Consider the following 9,158-nt stretch of genomic DNA (forward strand, 5'->3'; position numbering starts at 1 on the left):
CAAACAAACCAAACCCCCCCATCCCCCCCCCCCGCCGGCACAAAATCTAAAAACAAACACTTCAACCTTCCATGTTTTTGTTTAAGCTACTCATTTGGATTTTCTGTCCCGTCAAGGGAGCATCATCCTACACGATGTCCTTGACATACCTGTCATCCCTGGGATGTTTGGTAGTAACTGATTTTCTACCCTTGCAGTTGAGGGAAAGAAAAAGCAAGAGTGAGAAGCCATTTCTTTCCTTGCTCACTAAATGGAGGAATGGAACTTGGTGGTCTGGAAGTGCTGAGGCGGATCTCGTGCCAGGCGGTGTCCTGTGACAGAGAGGGGAAAGGCGTTGAGCCCCGGGTGAGGATGCCGGAACCTGCCCCACAGGAAAGCATGTGCTTCTAGAATACTAGAAAGGGCCAGAACCTTGGGATCCTGGAAAGACCTTGAGTGCCTGGAGACCGGGAGCTTCCCTTTGGCTTGTTTACTGGTCAGGGAGGGGCCAGCTGCTCTCTGCTCTTTGACAAGATGCACTTGTTAAAATAGTTGGCGGGAAGGTCATACTATCGGATTTATTCTGAGGGGGCAGAGGTTCACTCTTGCCCACAGCAGCCTGTCTTCCTCTTGCAACAGAAAGGCCCATGCTGGGGGACAGAGTGTGACCCCATCAGTTTCCACAGGTGCACTTGGAGGAGAAGGAGCAGGGTCTTAGTACGGTCCTCAGGCATCTCCAGGGAGGCTATGCCAGGGGAGAAGGCAGCCAGGCCCGGCTCCCACGTGGAACTCCACGCTCTCCACCTACCCTGCGATTTTCCCTCTCGAGGCAAGGAGCATCTCACTCCCAGGTCCAGGAGGCCTTGATTTACTTATTAATTACGGCTCCTACATCCAACCGGTCTCCTTAGTAACCAGAGTAGAAGAGTCCCAGCCGGAAACGCTGCTTCTTATTTCCAAAGAGGACAACACTCTTCACATTTAAAAACATTTTTAAGTTGGAACACAAATGGCAAGAATATACAGGGACACATTTCCCAACTTTGCATCAAAATATGGGTGGGCTTTTGGACGACTGACAGCAAGAGGAATTCAGTGATCAATAAGAGGTAGATTGTTTTTAAAAAATTGATACTTAATAACTATGTATTTATGGGGTATGGCGTGATGTTTTAATACACATATCCAATGGGAAATGACTGGCTCAGGGTGATTAGCTTTCCCATCACTTCAAACAGCCTTCCTTTGTGCTGGGAATATTCTCTTCTAATTTAAAATTCACAGTAATTTTTTTTTTAACTATAGTCACCCTTGTGCTGCAGAACTCTAGAGCTTAACCCTCCCCTCGAACTGTTTTCGTAGCTGTTGACCAGCCCTCTCCGTCCCCAACCCCCACCTCCCTAGCCTCTGTAATTTTTATTCTACTCTCTGCTTCTGTGAGAGCAACTTGTTTAGCTTCCACATATGAGTGAGAACATGCAGGATTTGACTTTCTTTGCTTGGCTTATTTCACTTAACACAATGTCCTCCTGTCCATCCACATTGCTGCAAATGACAGAATTGCACTCTTTAGGGTTGAATAATATTCTATCATATATACATCAAGCATTTCTATCCATCCATCTGTCCATGGCCACTTGCATGCATTCCATATCTTGGCTGCTGTGATAAACACACTTCCTGATTTTAATTCCTTTGAATTGATAACCATTGTAATGGGATTGTGGATCACATGGTCATTCTATTTTTATTTTTTTAAGAAACCTCAATACTGTTTGCCATAATGTCTGTACTAATTTCCGTGGTGTATCTTTGCCACCACTTGATGCTTTTTCTGTTTTTTTAATGGTGGCTGTTCTTATTGGAATGAGAGGACATAAGAGCAAGGTTTAAGGTGAAGAGTTGGGTGAGTACATTTTTTTTTTTTTTGGTGGTGGTACTGGGGTTTGAACCCAGGGCCTTGTGCATTCGAGGCAAGCACTCTACCAACTGGGCTATATCCCCAACCCATTTCAATGTAAAGAGCCAGTGTTTCTTTTGCACAGGTACGACTTATGACCCCAGTGTCCAGCTGAGAAGGGGTGCTGTGAGAACAGAAGGAGTCCTTACGCTGGAGAGGCCGGTCTTGGTGACGAGAGATATGCTAGTGAATGGAGGCCAGCACAGGTTATACCGCAGTGGCCCAGGTGATCAGAGAACCAGACGGTATACAATAAGGTGCTCATCGTAGATTAGACTGGAGGTGAAGGAGAAGTTCAAGTGAGGAAAGATGACACGATGTTTATCTTTTTTGAACAAAATGCTAAGATGCTGAGGACAAATTGCAGGTTCTGATGCAGAAAAGTGGCAGGTTGGCATTGATACTGGCAGGTGGAGGGATTAGTCCGCTTGGGCTGTCATAGGGAGGTAGCAGGCTGGGTGGCTTTGACCATTGACATTTATTGTCTCACCATCCTGGAGGGCACATGTCCAAGGTCAAGGTTGGTTTGCTCTGAAGCCTCTCTCCTTGCCTGGTAGATGACCTGTGTCCTCACGCGGTCATCTCTCTGTGTGTCTGTGCCTAAGTCTTTTCTTTTTCATAAGAACACAAGTCATATTGGATTAGGGCCCATCTTAATGGTCTCATTTGCTTTTAACTCCTTCTTCAAAAGCCCTGTCTCCAAAGACAGTCACATTGTAAGGTACTAGGGGCAGGGCTTCAGCATAGGGACTTGGGGAAGGGGTCAAGTTCGTCTCTAAAGAGGAAGATGAAACTGGGCCCATCAGATAGTGGGGATACAACCCCAGAGAGGGAACAAGGGGTCACTCTGGGACATTGGCTGAAAAATGGTCACAGTATGTTTCTTGCACCCTCTGGTCTCAAACCCAGGTGTTAGTTTCACAGATGATAAGCTGACCATGTGTCCCTGCCTGGTCATATCACAGTGTGTTCATTTCACGCAGCCCCATGGAGACGTCTAAGCCTTCTATCACTATGAGGAGCTGTATCCTGATAGTAGGTGGTTAGGAAATGCTGTGCGCAGAGTAAGAGGCATCCAGATACTTCAGAAGCCAGATCATGTTCTTGGAAAGTTTTGTAGGATGGTGCGGTTGATCCGAGTGCTGGGGAACTGGCTCTGATATTCTTACATTCCATAAACTTCCAGAAATATGCATATGCTCCTCCCAGTGCACATACCCGCTTCTGCTAGCCCCTCTGCTGAGTCACAGGTTGCACATGTGAGCTCTTGTGTGTTCATGACTCTGCTCCCGGGAGGTCTCTCTTGGCCTCCTCTGGGACTCCGGTACTCAATGCCATCTTGATGTTCACAGGGTATTGTCATGTCCCTGCAGGCCGGCCCTGTCCAAGCGTCCAGCACCAGCAATAACTTTCTCACAGCTTGAGCTTATAGTCTCTTAACCTAAGCCATTCTCCTTCTAGCTCTTTCCCTCATCCTTGATGTGTGGATGCTGTCAAATGTAATCAATTCATCCTCATTGTCAGCAGAGCACCTGGTGAGCTGTGCACTCTCCCTTTCTTCGATCTACTCTGCATACAGCAACCTGCCCAATATTTTTAAATGGTCTTTTTATTTTGCTTCAATACCTTGCTGTAAAATTTAGTTTAAAGGCAGAGACTGAACACTGGAAGGAAGCAGGCTCCCGGTAGAGACCACAGGATCTGAGCTCCAAAGGCCAGCGTTTGAATCCTGGCTTACCCCTTACCAGCTACCAGGACTTTGGCCAAATCACTCCTGCTTCCAGGGACTTAGAGTCTTATTTTAAAAAGTGGGCATAAGGCCAGGCAAGGTGGTGCACACCTGTAATCCCAAGCTGAGGCAGGAGGATTGCAAGTTCAAGGCCAGTCTCAGCAATTTAATGAGGCCCTAAGCAACTTATCGAGACCCTGTATCAAAATAAAAAAATAAAAAGTACTGAGAATATAGCTCAGTGTAAACTCACTAGGTTCAATGCCCAGTATCTAAATAAATAAATATAAAAAAGTAAAAACGGGCATAGGAATACCAAACAATAGTGTTGTGAGAATTTATATTCAGTTAATGTCAATGAAGGAGCTTTGAAAACTACAAAAATCCCAGACAAATACAAAATACCTCTCAAGTCCTTCTCAAGAACAACCACCTCTTTTAACCAATTAAAAGTTGGACTTTTTTTGCCAGGTGGGGCGCTGGGGTTGTGGCTCAGTGGTAGAACGCCTGCCTAGCATATATGAAGCACTGGGTTTGATCCCCGGCACCACATAAAAATCAGTAAATAAAATAAAGGTAAAAAAAATGGACTTTTCCTTCTTGAACTCTCAGCACTTTTCTGGAAGACCTCTTGGGACAACTGCTTATTTGCAGATTTGCAGTCTGCCGCAGTCTGGCTGGGCACAATCAGGAGCCACTTGTCAAAAGAAACTAACTTTATTTTTAGAACCACACACGCCAAACAAAACAGCCTCTCAGGAAAAACCCTCAGAGCCTCAACTGCCACCACCGACTTTCCACAAGCCTCTCTCTCCCCCCACAAGCTTCTCTCCACCTCCCACAATCCTCCTGCTCTTGAGGCCGATTGGCTGGGTCACGTGGGCGGAGCCAAAAAAGTCCCCCAATGAGCAGCTCCGTGGTCTGAAAGGGCAGGGAAACAGCCCAATGAGCATCACCGCAGAGGAGCCAATCAGCTAGATGTTGCTGGGGCCGAGGAGCCAATCAGCTAGATGTTGCTGGGGCCGCTGTGAGCCAATCATCAGCCGGCAGCTGGAAGTTTGCTGGGGTCCCTTCGGCTGTGGCTCTCAACACAGTCTGCACAGCGTACCTCCTGCTGTCTTCTGCTGGTCTCACATCTGTCCTGTCCAGGAAGATTGGAAACCCCTGGAGGAAAGCAACTCAGATTCTCTCTAACTCCCTTGCAACAGAGCCCAGTACCAAGTACATTGGAGTCAATCAGTCTCACATGTATCGATTGGGCATGGGATATTTGCTGACGTGCAAAAGGCCCAGTATATAGATAGGCAGGGGATTCAATAAAATATAATGAAAAAATCCCACAGTCAAAGAGCTCTGGGTGAGGCTTGGAAGGTGAACAGCCAGAAGGAAACAGTAGAAGGCAGGTTCAGTGCGAGTGAAAGACCCTCGGCATTGAGAGGCAGTGCATCTCCTGTGGCTGGGATGGCAGAAAGGCTTGGGGGACAGGGACGATGTCAGAAGGGTCTCAGAGAACAAGCGGATCTGGGTAGGCAGAGATGGGGGAAGGGACGAGACGGTGAACAGGCCAGGTGAGCTGGCATGGCAGAGGCATTGTGGAAGGAGTGAGGGGTGCAGGTTGGGTAAGATGGCAGGGGGCCGGAAGGGTGGCCTCAGTGTTTTCCTCAGGCTGTGGGAAGACGCGTGTGTTTTTGCGCAGGGCAGTGATGCGTGGCTGCATTTTAGGAGTACTTATTGACTGGAGATGGCAGGCGCGTGCCTGTGGGTGTTCATCTGATTGTGGCTGGTTCTGTCTGGCTGACTGCAGCCTCAGAATCCAGCTGCAAACAGATGTACAAACAGTCAAGCCCCACAATGAACGCCTTCTATTTTTTCAGCAAATAGTGTCACATGAAAATCTTAATCTCTTGACATTTCCTGTTTCTAGATCAGGAAATCTCGTCTCCAAACTCTTTGTCGCCACCACTGCGGGAGTCGTGACAGCCAGCTCCAGCAGGAACCTGTGCTGAAGTGGAAAAGGGCCCCTTCCAACCCCGTCTCCCCTGCCTCACATCAAACTGTTGGCTTAACGCGGGTAGAATGCCATTTCACGAAACTGTTGTTGTTCATGTGAGATGACTATCTTCCCAAAGCTATTTTGTGGTTCTGGAAGAGGAAAACACAAAATAGATTTTTTCTTTTCCTTTTTGGGACAGAAAGTAGTTTTGGTTCTTTGCAAAATAAAACAATGAATCGCTAAGTTCTGCTTTTCTGCATCAATTAAAAGACTGCCTAACACTTGTTGTGGCCTCCCTCCTCCACGGCCTCTCCCCACTGCAGCCTCTGCGGGCTGTCTGGACACACCGACTTGGACATACAGACAGTGTGCATGCACACAGTTATGTCTACCATCATTAGAGTCAAAAGATCATTTGCTGAGCACCCATGTGAGCTGGTGCCATTGCAATTATTTGCCAAATGCATCTCACTGAAACACAAAAGAACAGCCCTAAAAACCATCTGAGACCACATGGTCCGTTTAGATAATGGAATTGTTTCTCGGAGGGAAAGGTAGGTGATTAACCTCTGGTGCACAACCTAGTGCTGAGCTCTGGGAGAGGAGCTTTTCCAGGGTGGCTGGCACTTGTCAAAACTCTGCCCTGCCTCTTCCTGTCACTTTGCCCACCAAGGCTGTAGCTACCCAGCCCCAACCCCAGGAGGTGAGGCTCCTACCCTAACGACAGAGAAGACTGAATGAGAACTGAGCTCCCTCCTGAGAAAACACATCTGTATTCCAGGCTGCCGCACGGCCTCTGCCGGGGCTACATCCAGGACCTGAATGTTTTATTGAACCATTAATGGCGAATTTTCTGCTTGAGTTCCCTGCTGCTTGGAGACAAAGGCACTAGAGGGCTCTGAGTTAGGGCTCAGGGTTGGGGTAGAAATGCTCTTTTTTTGCATTCCATAGCCCCATGCGTGTCTACACTCCCGCAGACTGCCCTTGTCCATGCTTCCACACACACGCACGGAGGCCTCCCGGTGCCAGGCACTGTGCTGGGGTTGCACACCCAGCCAAGACTGAGACTGGATCCTGTCTGTGACACGCCGGGACCCTGGAAGCTCAAGAAATGCACTTTGGATGAAGACAAAGCAAATGTGAAAAGATTCCTTATGGTTTAAAATAAATGAATGACAGATTCAGGAGAGGGTAGTAAAAAGGAAGTTCGGATGATTACAACTGCATAAGATCATCACAGGTGTGGACTGGTGGGGGACAAGGGAAAAAAACATCAATGCAGTGATTTTTTTCCCTTATTTTAAAATATGTATTTCATGCTGGTAATATTTATATAGTGAAACTTTGAAAAATGTTAAGGTTAGATGAGAGAGCTTTCAAGATGTAGTCTTTGCAAGCAATAAAATAGTCTCTCATCCTGGAATATTTGCTGAATGAACAAGTGTTATACCACATAGATGTCCTAATAACTTCCTGAGCTGGAAAGATCCTTTATGGAACAGGAAATGGTATGTTCTCCCAAATGAGAATTTTTTTTTCCTGAGTATACAAACAATGTCTGTTTGTTTTGGTTGTTGTTTGTTTGTTTGTTTTTAATTTAGTCAGCACAGCCTAGCATGTATAAGGCACTGGGTTCGATCCTTAGCATCACATAAAAATAAACAAATAAAGACATTCTGTCCCTCTACAACTACACAAAAATAAAAAAAAAAAACAGCACAAAAAACATACAAATGTAAGTAAGAGATCATCTGGAGTTAACTCTCAGAGATAACTGCTATTCATATTTGCTTGTATTGACTCCAAACTTTTGTTTTTAAACACGTATATCTTTAAAGCACCCTACCACTACAGTCAAAGAAGCATTATTCACAAGAGCCAGAAGGTAGAAACAACCCACATGATTGACCCAAGATAAATGGACAAGCAGAAAGTGTTCTATCCCTGCAGTAAGTAGGGTTCAGTCCTCAAGAGAAAGTGCTGACATGAGCCCCAATCCCAGGCAACCTGGAAAGAAATAAGCTGGTCATGAAAGGACTTATGCAGGGCACCCAGAGTAGCCAAGTCCCTTGTGACAGAAGGTGGACCGGGGACTGGGTAGCAGGGTTGGAGAGTCAGTGCTTCATGGGTGCAGAGCTTCAGCTTAGGAAGATGGAGACATTGTGGAGATGGATGGTGGTGATGGTCACACCATTTTGAGGACGGACTTAATGCCACTGAGCTGCACACTTAACACGGCAGACATGGTAAATGGCCATGTTAAGTCTACAATTTCACAGTGAAGAGAGCACAATTGTCAAAAGACTCCAGACTCTACTGTTAACTAGTCTTCCAGCTCTTAGTGACACCGGGTTGGCCGTGGGTTCTTTTGCTCAATTCAAGAAAGAAGTCATGAAGGGGCAAACATACAATACCACCCAGTGAGGCTTTATTAGGGCTTATGCTTGTGTGTAAGGGAGGTAGTACACAGGGTCTGGTCCCTGGACTTCTCTATAAGGTCTCAAGGAGTAAAGCTTACACAGACAAAAAGGTGGGGCCATGCAGGTGCTCTGTCGGCTGTCACACACCATCCCAGGATTTCTGCACACATCTCATCAGTTCTTTGCTCTTGGCACTGGGTTTTGCACTTGGCACAGTGGTCTGCTAATGCATGTTGGGTCTGTCTGCACTCAGCTTGCAGAACATGGTGGAGGCGCTCAGTATTGCACCTCCAGTCAGGGTCTGGGGATGCTAGCAATCCCGGGAAGGTTTATATTGGTCAAAGTTGGGCATTCTGTACATGTAGAAGTTGCCTAAAAGCTCGGGGGAGGAGTCAGAGCTTTTGAGTGTGGTCACTGGTGGAAACATCTTTTGAAGACAGCTTATATCATGGAGGAGAACCTTGATCAGAGAATGAGGGTCCTTTCTATTTTGTCTCATTCCCCCATTGAGAGATTTTACCCTCTTTTATCATAAAATGGTGCTGAATGAAGAACTTTATTTTTCTGTAGTTGCTTCCTGCTGATCAGGGACATTGATCATCATTCCCTAGAGGCATAAAAATCTCTCACTAACTGCTCTAATGATCTATGTGGGCCTGATTCTTCCCCCAAAGATTTTGATTTGAAAACTGGCATAACCGTCACTTTGACAAGGAATCACTATAAACTGGAAGAAGCAAACTTTACTAAAAGGTTAAAAGTATAAGGCCCAAAGATTAACAATCCTATAATAATTACTAAAGGACCCAAGAAAGACAGGAACCAAGTTACTGAGGGTGGGGTGGATCTGACCATATCCCAAATGGAAGTAGCCACAGGGTTGCCTTGTCCAAAAGTGTGTGTAAGGGAGGGAGTACACAGAGTCATGTTGAGCCTTGATGTTAACCTCTCTGTCTCTGGTGGTGTTAAACCAAAGTGTGGCAGGAGGTATTTTTAGCCACGCAGACTCCTCCTGTCCTGCTAGAAGGGCCACACTGACAAGAGAGTCTAAGGACTCAAAGAAATCACTAGTGGCTT

At 46.4% G+C, this 9,158-nt stretch overlaps 1 long non-coding RNA gene and 1 other non-coding gene across 2 annotated transcripts; one reads left to right on the forward strand and one right to left on the reverse strand.

The window, feature by feature from the left end:
* The first annotated feature begins 41 nt into the window (after positions 1–41).
* LOC125616383 lies at positions 42–5,904 on the forward strand. The gene is made up of 3 exons (XR_007347011.1): positions 42–1,885; positions 2,025–2,165; positions 5,593–5,904. It is a non-coding gene; the product is annotated as an uncharacterized LOC125616383 (long non-coding RNA).
* Positions 1,911–1,983, reverse strand: Trnas-cga. Its single transcript has one exon. It is a non-coding gene; the product is annotated as a tRNA-Ser (tRNA).
* Positions 5,905–9,158: the final 3,254 nt, after the last annotated feature.

The sequence above is a fragment of the Marmota marmota genome, unplaced genomic scaffold, assembly GCF_001458135.2.
Source record: "Marmota marmota marmota unplaced genomic scaffold, marMar, whole genome shotgun sequence".
Classification (NCBI taxonomy): domain Eukaryota; kingdom Metazoa; phylum Chordata; class Mammalia; order Rodentia; family Sciuridae; genus Marmota; species Marmota marmota.